Source organism: Staurois parvus, unplaced genomic scaffold, assembly GCF_062004578.1.
Source record: "Staurois parvus isolate SC_StPar_1 unplaced genomic scaffold, SC_StPar_1.0 ptg000014l, whole genome shotgun sequence".
Lineage (NCBI taxonomy): Eukaryota > Metazoa > Chordata > Amphibia > Anura > Ranidae > Staurois > Staurois parvus.
This window is the reverse complement of record NW_028317810.1, coordinates 7,094,250-7,122,042: the sequence shown is the minus strand read 5'-3', so window position 1 is coordinate 7,122,042 and position 27,793 is coordinate 7,094,250. Positions and strand designations below refer to the sequence as shown.

The window sequence follows — 27,793 nt, the reverse complement described above, 5'->3', positions numbered from 1 at the left end:
AGGGATGCAGAACCTGCAATTTTCCTCATTAGAGCCCTGCAAGTGCAGAAGCTGTTTGATAATTATATAACCTCTCCCATTAGATTCATTTTGCACATGGACACAGATAAACAAACATCTATTTCTTCAGAATAACAAAAGGTAGGACTCTGCAACAAAGTTTGTTAAAATCCTTGCAATGTACATAGATCACCCAGAGGGGAAGTTTTTTTCTCAACAAAAGTAGAGTTACTCTTTAAAGTAATACTAATGGCTTGTTTTTTTGTTTCAAAATAACAAACATGTTATACTCACCTGCTCTGTGTAATGGCTTTGCACAGAGTAGGCCCGATCCTCCTCTTCTTGGATCCCTCGTCTGCGCTCCCAGCTCCACTCACCTGCCAAGTGCCCCCTTAGCAAGCTCTGCTCTATATGTCCATGATATACACAGATCAGGACTCCCCTCCACTCCCTCCTCACTGGCTCTGATTGAAAGCAGTGGGAGCCAATGAGGAGTGAGAACCTCGGCTCTCATGCACATCACTGGATCAGGATTGGGCTCAGGTATGTATTTTGGGGGTGCTGTGGGGGAAGATGCATGCAGAAGGTTTTTTACCATAGAATGCAGTAAGGTAATGCAGTAAGGTAAAAAAAAACTTCAGCCTTTAGAAACACTTTAAACCCTGCTGTTGGTGAAACATATTGGATACATTGCTTTGGCTAGGAGTGAGCAGTGTACTGTCACAGTGCAATAAACCTTGATTGGAGTTGGCTGGAACATTTTCAGTGTGCAGCCCATTATTTAGATCAGTGTTTTTCAACCTTTTTTCAGTCAAGGCACCCTTTAAAATTATGGACAGTCTTGAAGCACCCCATTCTAAAATGGGGGTTCTCAAGACTGTCCATAATTTTAAAAGAGTCCCCCATTCTAAAATGTGAAAAACTATTCTAATAGTTTTATATAACGCAGCAACATCCACACATGTAGGACACCCAACATTAGAGGTGGCTTATTCTTCCAAAGCAAATTCACTTTTGCACACTGGTACTGACTAGTATTCCAGGGTTTCTCTTCTCCCTCAGTTTTCCTCCATCACTGAGCTAATGTGACCCCAGCACTGATGGAGAGGGGCAGGGGAGTGTCAAACTAGGATGCTGTGAGAGCCAGCTGACATCTTCCTTATCAACTGATGATGTAAATGGTTGTCAGGACGCCGGGAGTTAGAAGGTCAAAATGGTGCACAATGAAAACCTGTGGCTTTGTTTAACTAAAAGGCAGGCTTGTTCCACCCACTGGCTTGTATACAAGTTTTGGGCAATTTGTAGACATTTTGCCAAGGCACCCCTGTAGAAACCTCAAGGCACCCCAGGGTGCCTGGGCACCCTGGTTGAGAAAGGCTGATTTAGATGGTGGATTGCAGCAGAGAAAAAGCAGATTGCAGAACCTTTGCACCCAACTGACTGCAGGGAATTGAGGAGGATAGGCTTGTCGGTAGTGAAAAAGATTGGCTTTTGAATCTCTATCAATACCGTGCCAATTCAACAAAAACAAAGGAGCAACACCGTAAGAGAAGGAGAGGTGAGTCTTGGGGATCTGTTACCATAACCCTAGTTTCACAGTTGAGTTTGAACTTGTTCGATCATTTTTGAAGCATGTTATATGCATACTTATACATATATTTTCAGATGTTTTCTGGGTTGAGCATTTTTTTTGAGTCAGAGGAAAGCTAGTTTCTATGAGAAATAGAGGTAAGATGTTGTCTTAAAAATGCATGTTTTGAGGAGACCAAAAACAGACCAAAAAATGCAACTCTGCCCAAAAGAAGCTCCTGGGCTTAATTCGGTTATAGGAAACATGCTAAAAAGCGACGAAGCATTGCAATGTGAACATGTGCTATTGACACGAACAATGTTGAACATTGTCAAGCCTGATGAAATACTCAAATGTGAACGGGTACTGAAAGTTGGGGAATAACAAAGTTTGCATATCATGAACCAATGATGTTTGAAGTATGTATTATTTGAGTTAAAATACTGTACATACACTTTATTATTTTATATATGCTATAAAAACCAAACAAAACCAATTCAAAAATAAAGAGGATAAACTGTTGTCACTGTACTTTGCAAGTCATAATTGACCCTAAACAAACCTGCTGGCAGCACAAAAATGTTCCCCCATTACCAGTGCTGATGGGTGCACTAGCAAGGAAAGCCGGAAAAAAATAAGCATGCATTTGTGATTGAAGACATTATAATAAACTGAATAAAAGCATGCAGTGAACAGTAAAAGCAATTTCTACAAATTATATCCATAAGGCCCATCACACAGCAGTCGCTAGGTGAAAAGTGCATTTTGTTGCACAATAAGAACACCGTGCAGCATTCAGAAATAAAGATACGGCACCTATCCGCCAATAAGAAACAGCTATAAGTAAAGTTAATTTAGATATAACTGCTGTAAACACTGTGACCAGATTGTTGCAATTCTGCTGCTGTTATAGCTATTATTAACAGTAAAATAGTATCACAGCCAGAATGCATGAAAAATCACTCATGAAATTGACTCAGAGAGGAGTTTTGTAGGCTTTTCAAAAAGTCTATTTAATGCTGTTTTATTTCCAAAGATACCTCACTAAATAGAGATTTTTTAGTGAATTTTCACGCATTCATTCAAGCTACTGTGCTTTGTTAATGTGAATGTGGATCTGTATGGTCTTTGTAACGCAGTTTCCTCTGTTCTCACTATTGACAAATAGGCTGGGAAGGAAAAAAGAAGAGTGCATGAAGAAATTCTTGCTAAAGCTGAGTTTTAAAGAAAACTTGTCAGGATGATCTGATGGTTTCAGCACTAGGAACAAAAAGGCAAATAAGAAATGCATCTGATCCATGTATTTTTTTACAGCTCAGTGAAACAGAATATAATAAAGCCATAGGCAGACTAAATTTTCAGAGAGGGCTCAGTAATGTTAGCCTCTATATTTTTCTAAGAACACATTTATTTAATTTAAAGTAGAATTCAGTCAGTTCATTCATCCTGCATGTGAGTTGGCAGGCAGCTCAGGCAGTGCACTGTCTCTTTTTCCTTTATTTCATGTGTTTAGCCTACTAAACACCTAATTATTCATCATGGAATTTTGCTGATTTCCCAAAGAAGTTTATAGTGCTACCCCCATAGGGGCCGCTGGTTAGGATGAGTCATCTGTTCTTTGCCTTGTCCCCCTGAAGAATTTCAGCCCCTCTGACACACTAGGTTCTGGGTAATTAGTGGTCAGGACTAGGTATAAGATGACACTTTGGGGTTTATTTACTAAAGCTAGTTTAATCAGAATCTGGTGCAACTGTGCATGGTAGCCAATCAGCTTCTAACCTCAGCTTGTTCAGTTAGGCTTCAGCAATAAAACCTGGAAGCTGATTGGTTTCTATGCTGAAGTGCACAAGATTCGGAATGAACCAGCTTTAGTAAATAAACCCCTTGGCGTCCAGATCAATATAAACAGTAGTGAGTTCACATAAAGTGCAGCAAAGAGCAGTAATAAAGCTTGATTTACTGAACACATGAACTATACTACTAAAGTACATTAATGGTGACTATGCTAGAACTAGACTTACTAGATGTGCATTGTCCATAGAAATGAAGAAAAGAGGAGAAGGGAACAAAGGGGACTTGCAGGATGGTTTTACAGGAGGAGCAGACCTTTATGTTCTTCTGCTGGCTATCATCGGGACCTTTAAGAAGTGCTGGTGTACTTACCAACAGTTTTAGTAAACCATGCAGTATAGGTGCAGTAAAGGTGCAGTAAAGTTGTGGTATTGGTGTGGTATAGGCGCAGTGTAGATGCAGTATACTTAATGTCCTGCCAACAGTAACTCAGTTCCTACAAGCAGTGTTAACAATGTGCAATGCTGTCTCACTAGTCCCTGTGGTGAGGCTGTAAACTCTCTCTGTAGAAAGGGTGCCCCCCTCCTTCTGTTCAGAGAATGCTTCCAGAGATTCAGCAGTAGGAATTGGAGGATGAGGGGATTTCTGGTCTCCCTGCGGCAACGGTGCAGATGTGATCGCTAAAGTCTATACTGTGACTCCGATCCGCTTGTCTGGCCTCTTAGCAATCTAGTTAGTATGCAGAAGATGCACTCTCATTGGTTCCCTCAGCCCCAAGAGGAAGAACCTATCTGGACAGTCTCAGACAAGAAGCTCCCCTGCTCCTCCTTCTCTCAGTGTCTCTTGGGAGTTGAAGTGCATGGGATCCATAGGTTCCACAATATGACTTACTTCCTGGACTTCAAGACCCATGATGCTCAGCATTCTGCATTGGAATCCATAGGCTTTTTTGGCTATAGTTCTCCCCCTGCTGACTGGAAGGGGTAGTGCAACACAACATTCAGCATCAGGGGCGGACTGACCATTTGGAAACTCGGGCACTGCCCGAGGGCCTGGGGTCAGTAGGGGGCCCCATGAGATGCCCCTGGTACCTTTTTCATAGGCTTTTTTGAGTTTGGGCAAGGACACAGGGACCCCATGATCCCCTATTGCTCGGGGGCCCCATGAGTTGTCAGTCCGCCCCTGTTCAGCATAACAACAGAAAGTAAAAGTAAACTGATTGTAAAAAGGGAAATGTCTTCTTCTCCATGTTTCTGTAATCCAGCACCTGGCTACGAGTTCATAATCTTCATACAATAAATTAAATGATTATTCAATTATCTATGGATGTGAAAATACAAATTCCTCTTCACTTTGAATGCTTATGTGCAGTTGAAAAAAGGAAACATTAAGTGGTTTTTTTTTAACATGATAAGATAATTGAAGTGAATATTCACACAATTGATTGTGTGAAGATTCTCAACATCTTTAGTAAATCAGCAAAATATATGATAAATAATGGGATGTCTAGGAGCATAAATATTGGAAATAATGGAAAAAGAGACAGTGCTCTGCTTGAGCTGCCTGCCAACTCACATGCAGGATTAATGTACTGACTGAGTTCTACTTCAAATGAAACAAAATGTACAAAAACAAACAGTACAAAGGTTGCTATAACAACCACCTAAAATCAGATCAGAGATAGATGTGGCATGATGATAACAAACCACAGTTCTTAGGAAGTATTTATCTTTACAGCTTTGTATAATAATACATACATCTTGAAGTTGTTTTGTAACTTTTGTATTTCTTCAAAATATATGCTATATGGTGGCCATAGATAGGTAGAGAACTCCCAGACAAATATTGCCAAGAAGAACCCTGTGTATTCCTCAGAATCCTGAGATCTGCTGCAGTGAACAGTGTGATTTGGCCAAGAGCCCCCATGTCATGAGGCTCTCCCCTTCTTATTCTCAGTGATAGAAGGGAAGGATTCCATTGTCAGGAAGCTCCCCTGTCATGAGGTTCTCCCCTCCTTCTCAGTGATAGAAGGGAAGGATTGGCTTTTGCACAAGGAAATCTTTCAACAAGATTTTTTTTTCTATTACAAGAACTTTAGATGGTTAGAAACACGTTTCCACTTCGAGGGTAATTCAAAATGGCCTTATACGCACTAAGCATCTCAAAGGACATGGATGCATTTTTCTCTATCCCAGTTAGCTAGCTTATGTGCTCTGTAATGTGCTTCCAAAATGGTACACAAATACATTTACTAATGAGACACAAAATTGTTTAATTATGTAGTATTTACTCCAGGGGAGCAGCTGGATGTATCAGGTTCTCTGTTCTGGTGTCACGACTCTGCAAACAGCTTTGTCCTTTCTGACACACCTGGCTAAGTGGAGAACAGCTGCAAACACATATGCAGTTGCAAGAAAAAGTATGTGAACCCCTTGGGATTACGTGGAGTTTTGCATGAATTGGGCATAAAATGTGCTCTGAACGTCATCTAAGTCACAACAATAGAACACAGTCTGCTGAACATAATACTATACAAACATTAGATGTTGCCATGGTTTAATTGCACGTTCAGAGCACATTTTATGCCCAATTCATGCAAAACTCCACGTAATCCCAAGGGGTTCACATACTTTTTCTTGCAACTGTACATGCACAAATGCAGGTATCCTACACACAGCTAGAAAAGGGCACCAGAAAATTGACCAGACTGGTTTGCTGCAAGTAAATTACATTGTCACCATTAGGAGTAAGCAACGATGCAATAATATGTCAGTTGGTGACAGAAAGAATTATCACTCTATATAGGTCAACAGTAATTGGAATTAGGTTATGGTGACTAATGGTGACTAACCTCCTAAAGTGAAATTTACTGACAGGATGCCAAAATTTACTGACAGCACCACATTTTTTACAGGCAAATCTCATGAAATGTACTGACACTTCAAAAAAGTACATAAAATAATAATCATCAAAGTGTAAATTTCAATATATAAGCTACAAAGATGTAGCTAGTGGTATGTTTAAAGTACAAGAGGCAAAAACATATTTTTTCCATTTACATGAAGGTCAGGTTAATATAACCCAACACAGACTCCCCCCTTACATCAGAGTCTGCAGGGTTCCCCTTTACAGTGCAAGGGATAACTCTGCAGACCCTGATAAAAAAGGGAACTGTGCAGACCCTGATGTAAAGGAGAACTGTGAGGACTCTGATGTAAGTGTGAATACTGCAAACTCAACATTAGACTCTAAACATAAGGTGTTACTAAACCCAAGACCCTCCATTCACTATATCTGGTTTCCCACAGTACACAGGACATGGAAATGCAATTATCTTACTAAATGTAAACTTTTAAATACCTTTTTGTCATCAGCATTTAGAGCAGTCTTGCGACTTCTATCAGGGCCTTACAGAATGCTGGTTAAAGCTTGTAGGAAGAGTTTTCATTCTCTCCTGATTGTGCTATTAGGCTGCATGACCCCTGACCCTCTGTCTGGACAGTGTTTATTGGCCCTGTGTTGATCACATGCACTCTCTCAAGTAAAAAAAAACTCTCTAGCAATACACACCAAACTGAGCATGTGCAGCCTACCTAAAGGCTCTGTTCTATCAACAGATGGATTAAGGACAGTAGAAAAAGGGGATCAAACAGCCTTTTTGCACAATGTGAGGGATTAATCCTTTAGGTTCCACAATGAGTAGAATAAGCATGCGTTAATGCATATACAGACTGACTTTACTGTTGTGAATTTAGGAACACTTTAACATCAGACACGCAGATTTCTCCTTTATATCACAGTCCACAAAGTTCTCTCTTACATCAGAGACCGCAGAGTTCCCCTTTACATCAGGGTCCGCAGAGTCCCCCCATGCGCTGTAAGGGGAAATCCTGCAGATGCTAATGTAACTCATAAAAGGGGGAATGCCGGGAATAGACCACCTTCCTCAGATTGATGCAAATGTGGTAGCTGCCAGCATTCCCAAATTTCACAATATCTAAAAGACCAATTGTCAATTTTTGTTCACATAAAGATTTTGGCCAAAAGGCCTAAAAAACCTGATAGTAGTTCAACTAGAATTGCACATACAATACAAGAAGCTGGACATTCAGCATATGCCCTTGTGGAATACAAATATACAGATACACATGAATAAATCTTGATTGATAGCGGTGTAGTCTTCCAATAAATCCCAACATGTTTCGGGACAAAGTTCCTTCTTCAGGGGTCAGATGGGTATAGTAGTGCTGTGAAATAACAGACAAAACATCAATAATGTACAGAGAAAGGATATTCAAAACATTGTTTTTAGAAAAAATACCTAAATGTGTGTTCAAGAAAGATCCATATATGCTCAATAAAGTTTGCACTTAAAGTCAATATTATTATTATTATACAGTATTTATATAGTGCCAACGGTTTGCTCTTCGCTGTACATTACAATGGGAGACAATACACGAGACAGTACAATAACAATACAATGCGATACACGAGGGGTTCGAGGGCTCTGCTCCTTGGAGCTTACAATATGTATGTAAGTATACTGGCAAAAAACAACCCAAAAAAAGGGAAAGAAGCCACTGCCCTCTCAAGATGGTGTTCCTCTCAGTTTACACATACAGTATATATACCACCTCACCTTATATATACACATTTATGTATTTTTTCTAAAAACAGTATTTTGAATATCATCTTCACTCTATCCTCTGTATTCTCCTGCTCTCCATCCTCTGTATTCTGCCATCATCTCCACTCCATCCTCTGTATTCTACCATCATCTCCAGTCCATTCCATCCTCTGTATTCTCCTGGCCTTGGCTCCCTCCCCTTTCACTTAGTCCTCCGGCTCCTAGTCCATGATTCCTTTCTCATTCAAAAAAGGTACCAAGTGACATTATTGTCACTGTGCACCCGCCAAGCTCCCCCCCCGTCCAAGCACAGCTGAGGTCGGCCAGCCCATGACTAAATGTTTTATGTACGAAAACAATATTAAATATGCCAGCTAGGGAGCCCTGTATAAGCACACAGAACAGCTGCAGCACAGTGTCTCTGTTTTTGCCTCCTCCTGGGGAAACTAAGAACCCCACTACAATTGCAAACCAACTTGTTACTTTCTCATCAGTCATTGATGAGCTGCGGGAGGCCAGTTGTTCGTCAAGTACAACCGAGGTTCTCTACTGTGAGATTTACACTGCCTTTTCACACAGCACAGCCAGGCTGCTGACCTTAATTTTCTGTACTGCACTTAAGCAATACATTTTTGTTACTCCCTCCCTCTTAGCTTTGATGATATAGCAAAGATGTAACAGCAGACATATAAATTCATTTCTCCTTCCTCCTGTCAGCATGTTCCTTCTGCTTCTGTGCATGCAGCAGATCCTGATTCAGAAGCCTTCCCGCTTAATAAGAGATCTACAAGGAATAGAGAGTAATATTTGAAAATATTTATTTAATTAATTGCACTTAAACTTTTATTTCTTAAAATGAATATATCTTTATTAATTTTATTGTGTTTACGAACAAGACACATATAGATAATAGTGGGGTTTGCAAACCCTGGGTCAAACATAGGGTTGGATGTCAATGGAATGCTTGATGTTATCCAACATTTTTAGCAAGTGGGCCATGCTAAGGTTAAAAAACATGTTCTTGACTACAAGGAGGCAACCACAGAAGGCTATTAGAGATAGGAGGCCAAGGTCTCCATGGGGTTTGGTACATACTGATTGGGATAACCTCATCTGAGGTTTTGTAGGGTTCATGTACAGTATGAAAGGATTGCTACTGATATAACTCTTGCAGCTATCCTGCCAATCCAGGAGATTTTACAGTCATCCTAGGTGCTTAGTGTTTGAAGAGTGGAGGGTAAGGGGTATGGTAAAGGGTGTCATAGGTGCTGGTTAAGGAATAACCTTAATACAAAGAGTGTAAGGGATACCAAATGCAGGTATCCAGCAGGGATGGCTAGATCAGTGGGCTACCCCTCAAGGAATCAGGAACCAGACTGAGAAAGATTAAAACTTATTAATATAAATAATACAACAATAGGTGAAAAATAAATGTGCAGCAAACCCAGAACAACATTATGTACAAAATCTAGAGAGCTCACATGAACAGGGCATGATCAGAACTGGTAAAGGATACAAGGGGAGAAAAGCAGGATACAGGGTACTGGGAGCAAGTCACAGGATATAAGGCATACGAATAGGCAGGGACATGACTCACAGATACAACACTGAAGCACTGATCTTCTATCAAGGACAGGAATAAATACCTTCAGTATCTGGTGCAGCCTAATTACTGGGATAAGCTGGCTGCTGGGAGACACCCGCTGGTGGCCACCACAACTGCACCTTTTGGCTCCAGGAACAACAGTGCCACCAGCAGGTGACCCAGGTCCTGACAAGTCATGACAAGGAGCTATGTGCAGACCAAGAGAAGGGGAAAGGTGCCTTGTAGATCTGCAAAGGTAGTTAGGGAAAGGGAGACATTAAGTGCTTTTGATTTTAGCGAAATAACCTGGAGGCAGGAGATAGATCTAAATTCTGATAAGAGCAACATGAGCTTAGTTAGGGACACAGTGAAGTTAGAGATGCAGAGTAGGACATCATCTGCAAAGTTTTAGGTGGTGTCCTATCACTTCCACTCCACTGATGTTTGGGGGAGGGGGGTCCTAGATAAATGGGCTACGGTCATGCAATGGCAAACCCCTTTTATTGGTGGTAAGTAACAGTACAGTAACAATTAATCCCTCACCTTCCTTTTATTGGTGGTCAGTTACAGTAACTATTAAAATGATTCTAAAGGCTGTAATTTAAAAAAAAAAAACATGTTATACTTACCTGTTCTGTGCAATGGCTTTGCACAGAGCAGCCCTGTTTTTCTTTTTGGGTCCCCAGCTGATGGTCTTGGCTCCTCCCCCAAGCTGAGTGTTCCCAGTAGCCAGCCTCTTGCTATGGGGGCACTCGAGCAGGCTCACTCCTAAGCCACAGTCCTGTGAATAGACATTGTCTACTCACACACAGAGCATGGCTCGGCCCTGCCCCCAGTTCTCTCTTCTTTGGCTCACTAGCTGTGAGCTCCCGCTGCTCTGTGAGCCAATGAGGAGTGAGAGACCCAGGAAACCCAGGTGTCAACCCCTTCCTGCCCAGTGTCATTAGTACAGTGTCAGTGATTTTTAATAGCACTGATCACTGTATTAGTGTCAGTGGGGATGTCAGTGGCAGTTAGTCAGTTCCCCCCCAGTGTCAGTCGCTGATGGCCGCCATTATTAGTATAAAAAAAAAAAATTCCAGCATATACACTGCCATTTTTAGTCTCTATAACTTTCACGTAAACCAATTAATTTACACATATTGAGATTTTTTTTAGCAAAGGCAAGTAGCAAAATACATTTTGACCTCCATTTATGGCGAAATTTGATTTTTTTAATTTTTTTACTGGATATGTTTTATAGCAAAAAGTCAAAAATATTGTTTTTTTAAAAAAAATTATCAGTCTTTTTTTGTTTATAGCGCAAAGAATAAAAACCACACAGGTGACCACAGAAAGAAAGCTCAATTTGTGGGGAAAAAGGACATTTCATTTGGGTGCAGAGTTGCATGACTGCGCAATTGTCAGTTAAAATAACACAGCCGTAACGCAAAAAAATAGCCTGGTCAGGAAGGTGGGTAAATCCTCTGGAGGACAAGTGGTTAATGCATAGAATGCATTAAGGTGAAAAAAAAATATTCTGCTTTTAGAACCAATTTAACTCTCACCCTTACCTTTCATTAGCGATCAGTGGTTTTTATTATGTAATTGCATGCTCCTGGAATGTTGCCCCTTTCCATAGCATGATGGATTGGGGACTTTAATTTTACAGTTGGGTGGAGATCACTTCCCCTGACAGTACCGCAGTTCGTTCAGTGCCTGGTGCTGTAAAGCAGAGAGTGTTCCTGCACATGGTACCCTGTTGCCTATGGAATAGCCTGCAGGACATGAACACTGTGGGACAGTGTCCTAAATCCCAGGATTGTCCCATACAAACTGGGAACACTTGACAACTATGCCATTGCTGATTTGTTTTTAAAGGTGCAGGCCCCATGGCTGTCATCCTGGTCCTGACTTCACTATCAAATGAATCACTATCTTGGAACAAGTAGGTCACTTGGTAATAGTTTAGACGTTTCGTGCATCTCTGGCTGCATGCTTGTTCCATGCCAGGCCTAGTGCCTGCCTGTTTAAATGCCAGATTCTAGCATGGGCTCTTATATTTCTGTCCTCTTAAGTTCAATATAAAGAGTTTTGTGATGTGTTTAACATATTACTGAAAGGACTACAAAATGCATTTTCTTTTTGTATTTGTTTTTATATTACTTACACTTCTATACAGTATTTCCTATTTCTACATATAGAGGCTAAATGCATGAAAATTAAGTAATAAAACATTTTATTGATCTTGATTATATCTTTTTCTAAGTAAAATGGGAAACTAATTTTATTCTCTGTGGTAAATTAATTTCTACAGGAAGGAAACCATTTAAAGGAAAGTCATAAAATAGGATGTTTTCTAAAAGTGACAGGATAATATAACAATTATAGCATGCAGTGAAAAAACCAACAAAATGTCAAATCAAGATCAGTAGAAAATAATTAACTTTTCTGTAGTCCAGGACCTCAAAGTTCATTGATTTATAACAATCTAATGGGATTTTGTGATTATGAGGGGTGTCATATGTGTATCCCACATACTGCCATAACTGAGTTTGGCTTGACTGTTTTTATATATACTTGTTTGCACATGGTGATTTGTGTCGGTTGTTGGCACGTTTATGTTTAGAAATATTTATGTAACCGCTTTGATGAGAAGGCAATTTTATTCATGTTTGACACGAACAATAAAACATTTAGTTGTGACAGGTTTAGGTGCATTTTTTTCCTTACCTAGGTGGGGACCTACTCTTTTATAGCTTTAAATATATGGTAAATTAAGCCCAAGCAACATTACCCTTCAACCAATGTGAGATACGTAATCTATGAATGATATAGAACTTAAATGAACATTCTGGAGCTGATATTTTGCCTAGGTCCACTGTTTCCTCTGTGCAACTCATCTATACTGCAGTGTCTCTGTAGAATGACTCTTTCTGTTCCGTGATTCCCCTGAGTACACTCTCAGTATAATCCAGCGACCATAGGGAAAGATAAGCCTTTGATAATGAAAAATTCCAGATAGGCAGCAGTTATATTAGCAGAATGGAAGGTACCTAGGAGCTGGATTTTGTTGCTCTTAATCAGAAGTGAAAAAAATTATAAAGGTACATTTTTAATTATTGCTGTTTCGCAATAAATTGTACTAATAAATTCATGCTAGAAAGCCAAACTTTAGGTTTTAAGTATAGGCCCACTTTAATGACATCATCCCATGATCACGCAATCACATGAGATTGTTAGAAATCAATGAACTATGAGGGCCTGGGATGCAGAAATGTTCAGTATTTTCTACCAATATTGATTTTACTTTTTCTTGTTTTTTTTCACTGCATACTATATTTGTTATATTATCCTGTCATTTTTAGGCTGCATAAATGATACACAATTTTACAATTCTTTTAAATGGTGCTTTGGTCAGTTTATGTTAATATAAATTTACCTAAAGTCCAAACCTTTACTTCAGCCCACCAGATCATTTTCCTCAACCAGTTTTTCTCCAATTACATAGTCCTTAAAAAGCTGTTCACAAGCCCAAGCATTACATATTCAGCCCACTTAAACTCAAAGGGAACAGGTCCATTCATATGCCCACAGCAGGGTGATCCTCATTCCGCAAAACAGTGTACTTTATCTCTACATTTGAAGTATCTATCCATGCTATGGGTGAATGGGTAACACCAGCACATTCTTACCCCTATGCAGTCATTGAAATGAGTATCAGGAATACTGAGCAGAAAGCAGAATCATCTGTTCCTGGGTATTCCACAGACTACTATGCACAGCCCCAAAATGTTTTGTTCCTACACCATGGTTGATGTCCTGAGGAAGTCAGGAGTAATCCTTTTGATTTGTGCTGAAAAGTGTATTCCACACCCCTTTATAGCCAAGTATTGCTTGAACGTTTTTAGACTTTAAACTTCATACCTGTTTGAACGTGGTGATTTGTGTTTGGTGTCAGATGTTGGCGATTTTATGTATAGAGTTATTTAGGTAACTGCTGTGATGTGATGCTGCTTTTATATATAGTATGTTTGATACAAACAATAAAAGCATATGCTTGTGATTTGTTCAGATGATTACTGTGCATTTGTTTCCCCTTTACTTTACCTAGGTTGGAACCTACTGTTTTTATATGCATATTTCTAATGGATGTAATGCCCCCTGATTAACAATATGGATACTTTTTGCATTTGTTTTCTTTAAATGATAAATTTAAAGCTAAACTTCCATTTTTCCATTTTGGATGAATTAGATCATGGTTAAAACCTTTCTATTTTATGTGTCATCTGTGTCCTAACCAAAAAGATTTCCCATTACTTCCTGTCCTATAGACACAGCAGGAAGTGAAATCTCACCATAGAAAGGTAAATTCCCTTTTAAACTGTTTTCCATGGAACACATATCTCCAATGGAAGGTTTTCCCTCTGCTTTTCTGATAATGGTCACCAAGACAAATAAAAATAGTGTATCTCCATAACAAGGACACTGACAGCTATAGAACCTTACACTAACTGCTCTTTGTGGGAAAAAAGGTTTTGCCCTAGAATGCACTTTTAATGGTGCTCTAGTCCAATGTCTATTCTCTTCTGATTATTGTTTAAGATTTGCTCACTAGACCACAAACCCAATTCTGTCACTAGTATTCCCCCAGTACTGACAGCACATCACCTATCTCTGTCTCTTATTCTAGGATTACCTGGGAGTAATCCTCCTATTTCCAATGCAAAAAACATTCAATTGGTCAACTGAGCAGGTTTTCTATGCCCCACACTCACTGAATTCTTTTCACGGCCTGGGGGAAATTACTTCTCGAACACATAGTGAGGCTACTTTTGCCATTGTATATGGGTTTCTACATTAAAAGGCAAGTGCATGTACAGCTATATTTATCAAGTGACCATACCACTGCTTTAAAGGAAGTCAGTAAATTCCTAGTGCCCATGCTGCTAGACATAACTCTGGGAGGTTTTGGTTTCCCAGCAGACTTCAGAGACCAGTTCTAGTGATCAGAGCTGTGTTCACCAGTGTAGGCCCCAGAAAAAGGGAGTGTTTAACACCTTCTTTTATAGGTAAGAGAAATTTAAAAAAAATGTATTACAGGGTCTTTAAAGCCCTAAGGCTATTTTAAAGAAACCCTAAGTGTACTTGCACTTTAACACAGAAAGCCATATACAATGTCAAATCAGTAATATAAAATGGAGTCTAACCAGTTTTCATCAGAGGTCTTGATGGCAGAGATGGGTGTTGCAGTGTACTAGTGCCAGGTTGCGGTCCTTAGGAGCACGCCACCAGGAGGTGAGCAAGCAGGGGTCTTCTAACAGATGTAGCAAGTTGGGATCAAGTGAAAGTGTAGTTGATGTATAAGACAGAGGTTGGTAACAATTGATAGCAGGTTGGGATCAGGTGGAAACGTAACCAAAGGTTGGTAATGAGTGGTAATCAAGAAAAGGTTGGCAGTTGGAGCGTGAGATATTTGCTGGAGTGGAGCACAATAATCTGGCAAACAGAAAGTGCAAAGACATGGCCTGAAGTTCATTGGAGGAGTAAAGAGTTCTAGTGGCACAGTAAGGATTACATATTACTGACCCCTGCTTATTTACTATTCACCTCTGAGCCCATTCCATACTACTGACCTCTGAACTCTGATTTACTTACTACTAACCCCTGAAATCTGCATTACTTCATATTTACCTTAAACTCTTCAAACCTTCCTTGCTTTCTAACAGGGCCTTGCTAGGTTATATCTTTAAGAAAAGCTCACTGAACCCTGCTGACCTTCAAACTCTCACCCATCTCCACCCATTTTTTTTTAAACAGTGTATGAAAAGGTATTTCCAGGAAGCTGAGCTACTGAGGAAGATGGGAGTAAGACCATGAGTAGGGACAATGTGTAATGAAGTTTAAAACAAAAATGTGTAATTTTCCATATACACTTCTGTTCTTGTATGTTGAAGGTGCAATAATAATCCTGTGCTTCTCTTGATATAAAGTGTACTATTTGTGTAACAATAAATTAGTTAATTCCTCAAGTGCTCCAAATCCAAAAAAGCATATAAAATAAATGTAATAAATGACTACCAGCAGAAGGCTGCTAACATAAAAAAGTGTTCCCACAGTATTCTTAAATAAAAAGATATACACAAGATATACATCCAAATTTTATATATATATATATATATATATATATATATATAGAATATATGAGTAAAGAATTGTTTCTTATACCTCAATATCTAGTGTATAAATTAAAACAATATTGCTATATCAAAATCATATCAGTCTTTTGTGTAGGTGTACTACTTGCATAAAAAAAGTTCCTATATTCTGCTTTTTCCATCACATGTGTTACTTATTTCTTCAATATTCCATATACCAATCCATGTTATAATGAATCTCACAACCATTGTGCCTATGTGCTCACCTCTGACTTTGGACCTGTGTAAATCAGGTCAGCCTCGCCTTCCCCTCTGGGGATCCCTCTAAATTCTGCTCTGATGCTATCTCTGGTGATATTCCTTCCTGTGGTTATTGTGCAGTATTTTATGTTTGATGTATATTACATTAGGAAGAAAGGACATGTGCCCCCTTTAAGAGTTCGGACTTGCACTCACATATGCACGGTAAATAAGCTCACAGATATAGTGGGGGCCCCACACTGTGTAGTATGTTAAAACAGCTTTATATAATATAGATTGCACTTACATGAACTTAAAACAGTAAAGCCACTTCAATACGGTTGCACTGTAATATACATCATACAAAATAAGACCACAGGAAGGAATATCACCAGAGATAGAATAGGAGCAGAATTTGGAGTGATCCCCAGAGGGGAAGGTGAGGTTGACTTTATTTACACAAGTCCAAAGCCAGAGGCAAGCACATAGGCACAGTGGTAGTGGGATTCACTATAACGTGGATTGATATATGTAATTTGAAGAAATAAGTAACACATGTGGTGGAAAAAGCAAAATATAAGAACTTTTTTGTGCAAGTAATACACCAGAGACTTTATTTTTGATATAGCAATATTGTTTTTTTATACACTGGATACTGAGGTATAAGAAACAATTCTTCACTTGTATATTCACTGAACATAAAGGTTGGCACAGCATAGATATATATTATTTGGCTGTATATCCATTTCTTGTATGCCTTCCGTCATTTTAAATTATTTCTTGTTTTTTTTTTATAAAGTAAACCAATAAATAGTTTTTTGTCTGTAACATATTGTAGCCCTGAACTCCACTTGCTATAGCTTGGATAGGCAGGCAGAATGACACTATTTCAGGGAATGAAAAAGGAGGACAGGACTATAATGAAGCAAGTAGGAGCAGGAGGGAAGCAAGGGGGAAAGGGAAAGTGTATGAGGCAATAGGAGCAAGAGAAAGGTGCTCTGGTGTCCCCCAGTGCAATGTAAACAAGAAGGAAAATACTTATAAACAGTAGGATACTGTTGTACATCTTAATTTAAATGATCAAATTCCCTATGAAACATGCCCGATTATCTTAAAAATGTTGCAATAGGAATTACAGCCAGGTTGACATACAGAAAGCCAAGATGGAGCTTCTAAATATCTGTATAGTTTTTTTTTTGTAAAGTAAACCAATAAATAGTTTTTTGTCTGTAACATATTGTAGCTCTGAACTCCACTTGCTATAGCTTGGATAGGCAGGCAGAATGACACTGTTTCAGGGAATGAAAAAGGAGGACAGGGCTATAATGAAGCAAGTAGGAGCAGGAGGGAAGCAAGGGGGAAAGGGCAAGTGTATGAGGCAATAGGAGCAAGAGAAGGGTGCTCTGGTGTCCCCCAGTGCAATGTAAACAAGAAGGAAAATACTGGGGGGCGTGTCCAAGATGGCGACCGGAGCGGCCGCATAATCCTGAGCTCCGGCGCCGAAGTGTTCAATCCGCTGTCATCCGTGCAGCAGCGGATCACGGAGAGGCAGCGGAGATCCCTGGGGACATCTCCTAGACCTGGGAGAGGGGCTCCGGGTAATATTTCTGCCCTCCGTGGCGGCGGATATCTGCGGCCTGGTGCGGCCGCGTGGGCCGGGGCTCCGACGCCTCACATCCACACCCGCTGCCATCCGGGTGGTGGGGGATCGTCCAGGGACATCCGAGGCGCCCTCTGCATCAGCTGGATCTGTGAGAGGGCGCCGCTCAGTGTTGCCACTCCCCACTGCGGCGGGCAGCTGTGGCCTGCACCATCTGACGGGGCCTTCCTCTCATCCGGTCACAGTGAGTAAGGGGGGACGGGCTGACAGTCCTCAGGTCCCCCCATTGTGATTTGGGGACTGGGTTTCACAGCTGCGGCCCCAGACGCCATCTGCCTCCGTTGCAGCGGCCCCTGTCGGGCTCCGTGGCCTACTGGAGCCCTGATACTGCTCCGAGGGGTGTTTTTTTGGATTTGCCCTGGAGGGCCCTGTGCTTGATATTGGGGGCCCTCTGCTCCACACTCTGCATCCATCTCAGGCCCTGGGGTGGGACCTGGTGCTGTGACCCTGCTCCTGCAAGATATAAAGTGGTTACTGCGGCCTATGTCCTCTCTGCCTTTTTATGGCCTGCTAAATATTTTTACAATATAACGTCTTCGCGGATGACCCCGACAGCATTCATGTAACTACAACCTTTAATCTATTTTGGGCGTTATAGGTCTCCTGGGGTTATTTTCTCCATTTCTTATCCAATTTACAGCTGATCACCCCCAGGAGACTCCCTGTATGCCGTCCACCAAGAAAAAAAAGGGACAAGCTCAAAAGTCCCTCACGACATACCTACTTAAGGCACAAGAGCTTTGCAGCATGTCTCCAGTCACTACAGAACGAGCATCCCTGTCCGATCCCACACAGGATACCATAGCTCCTTCCTTAGCCTTCGTCAGTGAAAATACACAGCAACTCACAAAGGGGGATCTGGAGTCTTGTCTGGAATCTATGTACACCAAGTTGGCCACCAAATTCCAATCAGAATTGCATAAAAGCACTAATGTTCTCTCTCAGGAAATAGCCACATTGGGCTCCAGGACCGACCGCTTAGAAACCAAACACGATGAACTTAGCTTAGCCTATGGTGAACTATCCAGAGAGCATGACCATCTACAAACGGCTTTTTTACAATTGCAGGCGCAGGTAGAGGACCTAGATAATCGCAACCGCAGGAATAATTTGCGAATCAGGGGAATTCCGGAGTCTATATCTGACCTCTCATTAACCACAACCAAGTTATTCAAGTCACTCCTTCCGGATCGCGACCCTGGGTCTTTTGCCTGTGACCGCATCCATAGAGCCCTGCGCCCTAAACCTCCTAATGACAAGCCGCCTAGAGATATTGTCCTGTGTATGAAGGATTTCCTGACCAAAGAAGACATACTTAGAGCTGCTCGTAATACCCCAACAATCTCCTTCGATGGCTCGGTTCTACAAATCTTTCCAGATGTTTCCCCGGCCACGTTGGAGAAACGTAGAAAAATGAAGGAAGTTACCACTGCCCTGTTCTCAGCTCGTATCCGCTACAAGTGGGGCTTCCCTTTTAAGCTGATAGTTCCACATAATGGGAGCACATATATAGCCACATCCCTTCTTGAAGGTAGGGAAATTTTGGCCAAATTGGGCCTGGCGGATGCCCCATCGCCTCGGCGTCCACCCTCCACCCCTCATGTTTCTCCCATTTGGCATACTCCATCTCCACGAAGGGATAGAAGGAGAGTCAGACAAGCACCGGGCTGACAGGACCATTTTCACATGCCTGATACCCATTGTTTTGACGGTCCTTGGTCCTGCCTATTGTATATTATGACTTTGACAGGAACTGGGACACAGGGATTTGCTCTTTATCTCTTACACTGTCAGGATATGCATTTTTGTGGTCGCTGCTCTGATATCTTTGTGGTTCTGCGAACTATGTGTGCCTTGTATTAATAGCTGGACGAGTTAAGTTGTACAAGGGTCTGCGGGCCCTCTTAATTACGCCCATTAAACCATGGTCTCACAACTCTTGGACACGTTTCCCCACCCTGCCTCCTGACATGGCCGGAGGTGTTGCCGCCCGATTGAGGGGTGACGGCTCCGTTTTCCATGTTTTACGGAGACAGGGTCTGGGCCCATTTGGCCCGTTAATGTCTGAATTTTTTGTTTTATCGGGTATGGTAAATTTCCTGCCTGATCCATGTTCTTTAGTTACCCTCTCAACTGTAGGAGCTATTAAAGCTTCGTTTCTATTGTTTTTTGCTCATTCTCTTCACAAAACTTTAGTGTATGACGTTGGTATTGTGCTGGTCTGTGGACGTCACGACCCCCATGTTGGGGTCTGGGGGTCCCCTAGGCTGGTACTGCTGCAGGTAGATCTGTCTGATGTGGACCTGTGGGTCATCATGTCTAGCCAAATAATTTTAGGAGATATCTCTCCAGTGTGTATTTTTACACTGATAGTGTCAAACTTTGTTTACTATGGTAATTCAATGTATCTCGCATAATGTCCAGGGTTTCAATTCGCCAAATAAGCGCAAAACAGCCTTTCTTCAATATAAGCGTCTAGGAGCTAAAATTATATTATTACAGGAAACACATTTTGCAGCCGCAAAACACCCAACATATTTTCATAAATCCTATAGGCAGGGGTATTATACCCTACATTCCTCCAAGAGTAGGGGAGTAGCCATCTTTCTACATAACTCATTCCCCTTTGAGGTTCAACATGTGTATCGTGATCCGGACAGTAGGTTTATCATTCTTAAAGGCACCCTTTCCGGTCGAGAACTTACGATTGCTAATCTTTACGCACCGAACTCGGCACAATCTTCCTTCTTTTCTAAATTTTTTGGTGCTCTGGATAGGTTTTTATCCCCTCATCTATTGGTGGGTGGTGATTTTAATCTAGTGGCAAACCCTCTTTTGGATCGTAGCTCCTCCTCACACTCTTCCCAAGCTTTCCCAAAATCCCTTACCAGGAGACTGGATGCCCTCCAGTTGGTGGATGCCTGGAGAGCGCACAACATGGGAGCCAGGGATTACACATTTTATTCTCACCCACATGACTCTTATGCCAGATTAGACTATATCTATTGTACCCCAATTTTACTAGCTAATTCTAAGACAGCTTGTATTCACTTGAGCCCCTGGTCGGATCACAATATCTTGGCTTTATCTATCACATTTATAGGATTGGCACCTACTCCCTTCTCTTGGAGACTTAATGACTCTATGTTAACTGATGTTGACTCTCGTCAAGAGGTGGTTACATCTATCCGGGAATATTTTCAATCTAATTCAACCCCTGATATATCCTCGTCCACACTATGGGTAGCCCATAAGGCGGTCCTACGAGGCCGACTTATCTCCATGGCTTCATCCAGAAATAGAAAACATTGACAGCAAGTACTACTTCTTACCCGAGAATTAGAAGCACACTATAGAAGTCATGTTGCTAATCCATCTCTCCTCAATAAACAGTTATTGTCCCAAAAACGCTTAGAACTGAATACCCTGCTTTCTCAAAAGACTGAAAAGGCCCTCCGCTGGTCGAAGGCCTCGTTCCTATTACATAGCAACTCAGCATCTACCATGTTTGCAAGGAAATTGAACCACTCTCTGCGCCCCCCACATGTATATAAGCTACGCACTAATTCGGGTACTATCTCATCTCTACCTCAGGAAGTCTTAGGTATTTTTGAAAACTTTTATTCTAATCTACTAGCTTCTCCGCAGTCAGATTCTGTTCCTCCATCAGACTCATGGCTGGATTCTATATCCCTCCCTGCTCTTACACCTTCTCAGATTGCCTCCCTTAATGCCCCCTGCACTTTGGAGGAAATAACTTGTGCGATTAGTGCGCTAAAACGCTCTACTGCACCGGGTCCAGATGGATTTACCGCTAGTTATTATAAGCATTTTGCCCCCACGCTGGCTCCCTATTTGATAACTTTATTCAATGATGTTTTGCAGGGGGGTAGGTTCCCTGAGGAGATGCTATTGGCTAATATGTCCCTAATACCTAAACCGCAGAAAGACCACTGTTTGCCACAAAACTATAGACCAATCTCAATAATGAATAACGATCTGAAGATATTTAGCCGTATTTTGGCGAACAGGTTGGCCCCTATCATCTCCTCTTTGGTTTCTCCAGACCAGTCGGGTTTTATTCCCGACAGATTTATTACTGATAACATTCGCCTCACTCTAAATGTTATTCAAGATGCTAATTTACATTCCAAAGAGGTTCTGTTGATGAGTTTAGATATAAACAAGGCCTTTGACAGTGTTCTTTGGCCATATTTATTCTCCCTGCTAGGGAAAATGGGCTTTAGTGACGGGTTTTTGGCAGGCGTGCACGCCCTATACGACTCTCCTAAAACAAGAATAAGGCTTCCTGGTTGTAACTCTGACTTTTTTACATTGGGTAGAGGCACCCGCCAGGGTTGTCCTCTTTCACCCCTTCTTTTTGCGCTGGTGTTGGAACCTTTGGCATTGGCGATCAGATCACATTCGGATATTTCTGGTTACTCATTATTAGTTTCACATTTTAAAATGAGCATGTATGCCGATGATGTTATGCTTTTTCTTACTAACCCATTGACTTCATTGCCTAATTTATGTGCTGTATTGAACGATTTTGCCTTAGTGTCAGGTCTCACCGTTAATTTTACCAAATCGGTGATTATGCCGGTTAATGTTCCTGACTCCCTAAGTGCATCTCTCCGTAGCTCTTTCCCATTTCGTTGGGTCAAGGACAGGATCTCCTATCTGGGGATTAATCTCACCCCTAGATACTCGGATATGTTTACTGCTAATTATCCATCATGTGTATCACGTCTCTCTACTCTATTGAAGATTTGGCATGGTTATCATATTTCCTTTCTGGGTAGAGTCACGGCGGTTAAAATGAATATTTTGCCCAAACTGCTTTATCTTTTTAGATCACTGCCAGTTCCAGTTTCAAAAACGTTTTTGGATCACTTTCAGCGGACTGTTAATAATTTTATTTGGGGAAATAAGCATCCACGTTTTGCTTCATCCATTTTGTACCGCTCACAACGGACGGGAGGTCTTGGCCTCCCCAACTTTTGGCTATATTACCTCTCTGCTCGTTTTGCGCAATTATCACAATGGGCTACTATTAATTCTCAAATCCCATGGATCAAGTTTGAGTCTCAATCAATACGCCCATTTTATTTACCGGGAATTCTATGGTCTAAAATTTCCCCCCGATCGCTTACTTTTCATAACTCCATAGTGACTCATTCGCTGACTCTCTGGTCCAAATACAAATCTAAATTGAATCTAGTCTCTCTTACCCCCCCAGGTGTTTCATTTTTTGGTGACCCCACTTTTGTTGTAGCTTTTTCTTCCCCTCAACAGTTTCGTTGGTGGTATAATCGATCCTTTATCAGATTATCGGATTTTCAAAGAGGAGGATCGTATATTACCTTTGATATGCTACGTGTGTTGTTTGATGTTCCTCTTCGCGAGTACCTTCGCTACCGACAGATTAGACATTTTTTTAATTCACACTTTGGCCTTATGCCATCTTCCCCGATTTCTTTTTTTGAACGTATCAGCCGTGACTCTCCTAGGGGTAGGGGTCTTATCTCAGATCTTTATCACCAATTTTTGATCTGCCTTTTTCATACACCCCCCTCTTATCGACAAAAATGGGAGGAGGATTGTGGTATCACTTTTTCAGAGGAGGATTGGGATTCCATGGTGGATAATATATGCAAGAGTTCTAGATCTCTTTCAGTTCGTGAGACAGCCCTTAAGGTTTTAACCAGATGGTATTACACCCCATCGAGACTACATGTATTGTTCCCACAAACGTCCCCTTTATGTTTCCGGGGCTGTGGCCTCACAGGTACTTTGGTTCATATATTCTGGGATTGCCCGACCATATCTTTGATTTGGTGTAAGATATCTGAGGTGGCTACCTCACTGTCGGGTACCCCGATACGATTGTCCATACAGACCTGTTTATTGGGGGCCAATATCCCAGGGGTCTCTGATGCCAATCTGAGATTGATACATACATTATGTATTGCCACCTTATGGTCTATTGCCTTACACTGGAGGTCCAATGCTGTACCCTTGGACTCCGTTTTACACAGAATTGATACTGTAATGCTCATGGACCGCATTCATTATACCCTACTGGATAAGATGCACTTATATGATAAAAAATGGGAGTCATGGAGAGATTGTAGACACTTATTGCATGTTTAACAATATTCTCAGTAAAAGTTGCCTGACATGTACTGTTGACGGATGTATCTTTAACTTATCTTATTGTTCACGTATTTCATGCACTCGTAATTTACTCTTTTCCTTTTTTTTTTTTTTTTTTTTTTTTTTTTCTCTCTTTCTTATGTTAATATACTTTTCTGTATTGTACATTTCAAAAGTGCCTTGTTTTCGTTGAAAATAACACTTGAAAGTGTGCTGTTGTTTTACAGTCTACTTATATTCAATAAAATCGTTTGTAAACAAAAAAAAAAGAAGGAAAATACTTATAAACAGTAGGATACTGTTGTACATCTTAATTTAAATGATCAAATTCCCTATGAAACATGCCCGTTCATCTTAAAAATGTTGCAATAGGAATTACAGCCAGGTTGACATACATAAAGCCAAGATGAAGCTTCTAAATATCTGTATAGCAAGCATTTACAATGTAAAAGTCCCAACCAAAATTGATTTTTAGGAGAATGTTACAATAAAAATTCAAAATGCATACCTAGTAAAAATATACAATAGTTTCTTCTAAACTGATCTTATGCTATGTGTGATAAAGTAATAAGTAGTTATGCGGCAACTAACTGCATTCATAGTAATCTGACGGAGGTGCCTGGAGGATTCAAAAGTGTATTCAATTATATATACAAAGTGTATTATTTCCTGGAAAAATCCCTAGGCATTGCTACAATAATGGATCATCTATGCATGCTGTTGACCCCAATAACACTGAAATGTTCTGCTTTGGTTCGGATTACTATTCCAGATACAGCAATTCACAAGTCATGCAACTTTAACAGGTAAAATAGAACAACCTGTTCAGTCGATAAACCTATATGCTATGTAGCATACTTTTCAATTTGTCCTCCTTTTCCTGTTTTAATATGCTAGGCTGGCTACACATCAGTCATAGAATGACTTTTCTGGTTTTCCTTGAACTTTAGTCAGTCCCACATATCTTTGTTCTATAATCTCCATGCTAATTGTGTGATTGGTTTGCTTATCTTACATGAACCACACTGCCTCAGTAATATGTTTTACATCAGGCCAATGACACATGTTGATTGAGGGCACCATCATTGCAATGCTTAATAACTGGAATGTAATTGGGAGATAAAGTTCCATTGCATAATATATCTACAATTCTGCACAAACAGTGGCGGGGACGATCTGCTGTGCAACATCTAAATCAGTGGAAGTAATCACACGATAGGGAGATTTATGCATAATGCTTTCGAAAAGTAATTATCATTCTACATGGAGACACAATACTCAGTCACCACCAGGAAAGTGGAACTGATGGGATTCTTATCAATTCTTAGAGATATATTGCTGTCTCTGCAACAATTCACAAAAAAGAACAAAACATATGCAGACATTTTAGAAAGAAAATAAATATTAAATACCCAAATTAATCATTTCACATGACTTGAAGCTAATCTAAAAATCTAAAAAAAATTTAGGTGAATTAATAGCAGTGATGACATGATAATGTACCATACAAAGAAAGTGGCAACAAGACAGCAAGACAGCATTGACCTCCTGGTGTGAAAAGATAGAGCACATTACTTTAAATCCTGTCCTAATCCAACAAAACACATTTAATATGCCAGTTTTTCTTTAATGTATTTTTACCTGTTGATCCAGCCAGTAAATACACTTCCTGCCCAAGATTGACAATACTCTCCTTACTTTATCTATGCAGGGGCAGCATTGCCGCGCCAGGAAAGGAAGGCATTCTGTTGTTCTAACACACTTCTTAACATTGTTTGAGATACATAGAACAACACTGGATTTTTGGCAGGTAATTTTACCTTTATCAAACAAATATAACAAACCCTTTCAATGGTATGTTTAAAGTGCTTCTAAATGCAATCTATGCATGAAGGTAAAAAACTTTCTGGGTGCACCTCCCCTTAGAGTCTCCTGAGCCCCATCTTGATCCAGCAATGGGCATGAGATCTGGGTCTCTCCTGAGTCTCTCTGTCCTCATTGGCTCACACAGCAGTGGGAGCCATTGGCTCCTGCTGCTGTCAATCACGCCCAGTAAGCCAATGAGGAGAGAGCAGGGGCTGGGAGAGCCACAGTCTGTGTGCTAATGGACAATGTCCATTCACAGGAGCATGGCTCAGGAGCGAGCCTGCTCTAGTGCCCTCATAGCAAGAGGCTTGCTATTGGGGGTACTTGGCAGGAGGAGGAGCCAGGACTGTCAGTGGGGAACCCAAAAAGAGGAGATCAGATCTGTTCTGTGCAATGGTTTACAACGGTGTGTGTTTGTTATGTAAAACAAAATAGATAAACCTTTAGAATCACTTTAATGAACCACAAGAGAGCAAACTAGAGAAGTCCATTGTCACAGCTTACATATACAGTATTTTAAGTGAATCTGAGGTTTGTTAATCTTTTACAGGGGTCTGTTGGTTTAAACTTTTACACTTGACTACAGGGTCTGCTTAACTGTCCCGTTATTTAGCTGTGCATATTAATTTTCCTTTTGATTACTGATGACTCTTTAGGCAGTCAGGACATAAAAGAGGAAGAGCTGTGTAAACTCCAATCATGACTTGAAACTTACACAGGGCTAAATATCGCTGAGTGTCCAATTGCCAAGTATCATGGCAAAAGAGGAGTGAGTCCTAATTGCCATAAGAACTGGGTATCTCTCTTCACTCTTGGGACCAAAGGGAGCAACAGAGGAGTGACAGGAAGGTAGGAGGTAGGTATGTACTACTAGGGAGTTCTTTGTATCACATAGACATTTAGACTGGGTTCATATCTAGCCTTTTTCTGTGTGCCACATTTGTATTCAATCAAAAAAAGGGCTAGCGAACCTGTGTGAAAGGTAGGAAAAAGGACCTTCCACCTTTTTAAAACTGCATGGTGCTTTTGCTTCATACAGTTTCATGCAGCAGCAAACTTACTGCATTTTCCTCTGCATGGGAATGTCACCACCATAAAGAATTAATGGTGCCGTCGCATGTCTGCCAAAGAGCAGAGTGTTTTCCCTGTGGGTGTGGGAACTCCTGCATTTACAAGCATTCCCACATCTGTATAAGTGTGAAACTCTCCTTAGTAGTTTACAAAAGTTGTATGGTTTTGGTTCTATTTCAATACTTATAGGCTATTGCTGCATGTCTTTAAAAGCTAAAAACGCTTTTAAAAACTATGTATAAAAAGAACTTGAAAGTTTGTATCTTTTTATCCATAAAACACGTGTAACGGACACTCACGAACTGGAGTCAGCACCTCTGCACATGCTTTGTGATCTTGCAGACTATGACCAGACCCCAGAACAGCAGGACATTCTAATGAGAAAACAGTTACCAATTCAGTCATTGGCTCTACTCTACAAAAAATGAGCTGGTCTCTGTTTCCTCATTAGACTGTCTTACTTTTCTAGGTTCTGCCACGCAACAGAAAGCTTCTGCAGGCACCTAGTTACTAAAGGTATGCATGTTTCTTTAGCCTTTTTTTCATAGACGCAGACCTACTATTATGTGATTTTCCCCATTTAGTATCAACATTTTGAGAAAAATGGCCTTTTTTGTGGAGGCCATGTAGACTGGCACTAGCTTGGTGGAGGTAGCACACAAGCCAACCTGTATGCCTTGTGTGTCGGAATTCTACCTCTTGGGAGGAGCACTCCATCTCTTGTAGTTTTCTTAAAATAAAGTAAAAGAAATAAATTCTTTTAACGCTGACCCTCTAACAACACCCAGTCAGCATTCGTCAATGCCTAAAAATACCACCTATTTAATTTAAGCTTGCTTCTAGCTTAAATTAAAGCTAAAAAAGGAACACATAGGCTGGCCATACACTGTAATATTTCTCTCATTTAGCCCTTTTATCACATTTACTGGTAGTGACAAAGTGTACTCACCATTATTGCCTCCACACGTTCCTATTGATTATTTAGGCCATCTAGACAGAGTCTAAATATAACAGAAAATGTAATGAGCGGTCAGTGCACTGGCTAGTAGTGTCTTCCTAGCACCTGAGTAAACATGTAGATAAAAGG

At 40.7% G+C, this 27,793-nt stretch overlaps 1 protein-coding gene across 2 annotated transcripts in view; it reads left to right on the top strand.

Annotated features, from left to right (window-relative positions):
• Positions 1 to 27,793, top strand: part of CMKLR1 (chemerin chemokine-like receptor 1) — a 147,628-nt gene that overhangs the window by 33,267 nt on the left and 86,568 nt on the right. The window contains exon 2 of one of the 2 annotated variants that reach the window (XM_089677064.1): positions 25,481 to 25,579. The exons of the other annotated variant lie outside the window; for it this stretch is intronic. The gene's annotated coding sequence lies outside the window, so the exon portion shown is untranslated. The remainder of the gene's footprint in view (positions 1 to 25,480; positions 25,580 to 27,793) is intronic. 2 annotated transcript variants of the gene reach the window in all.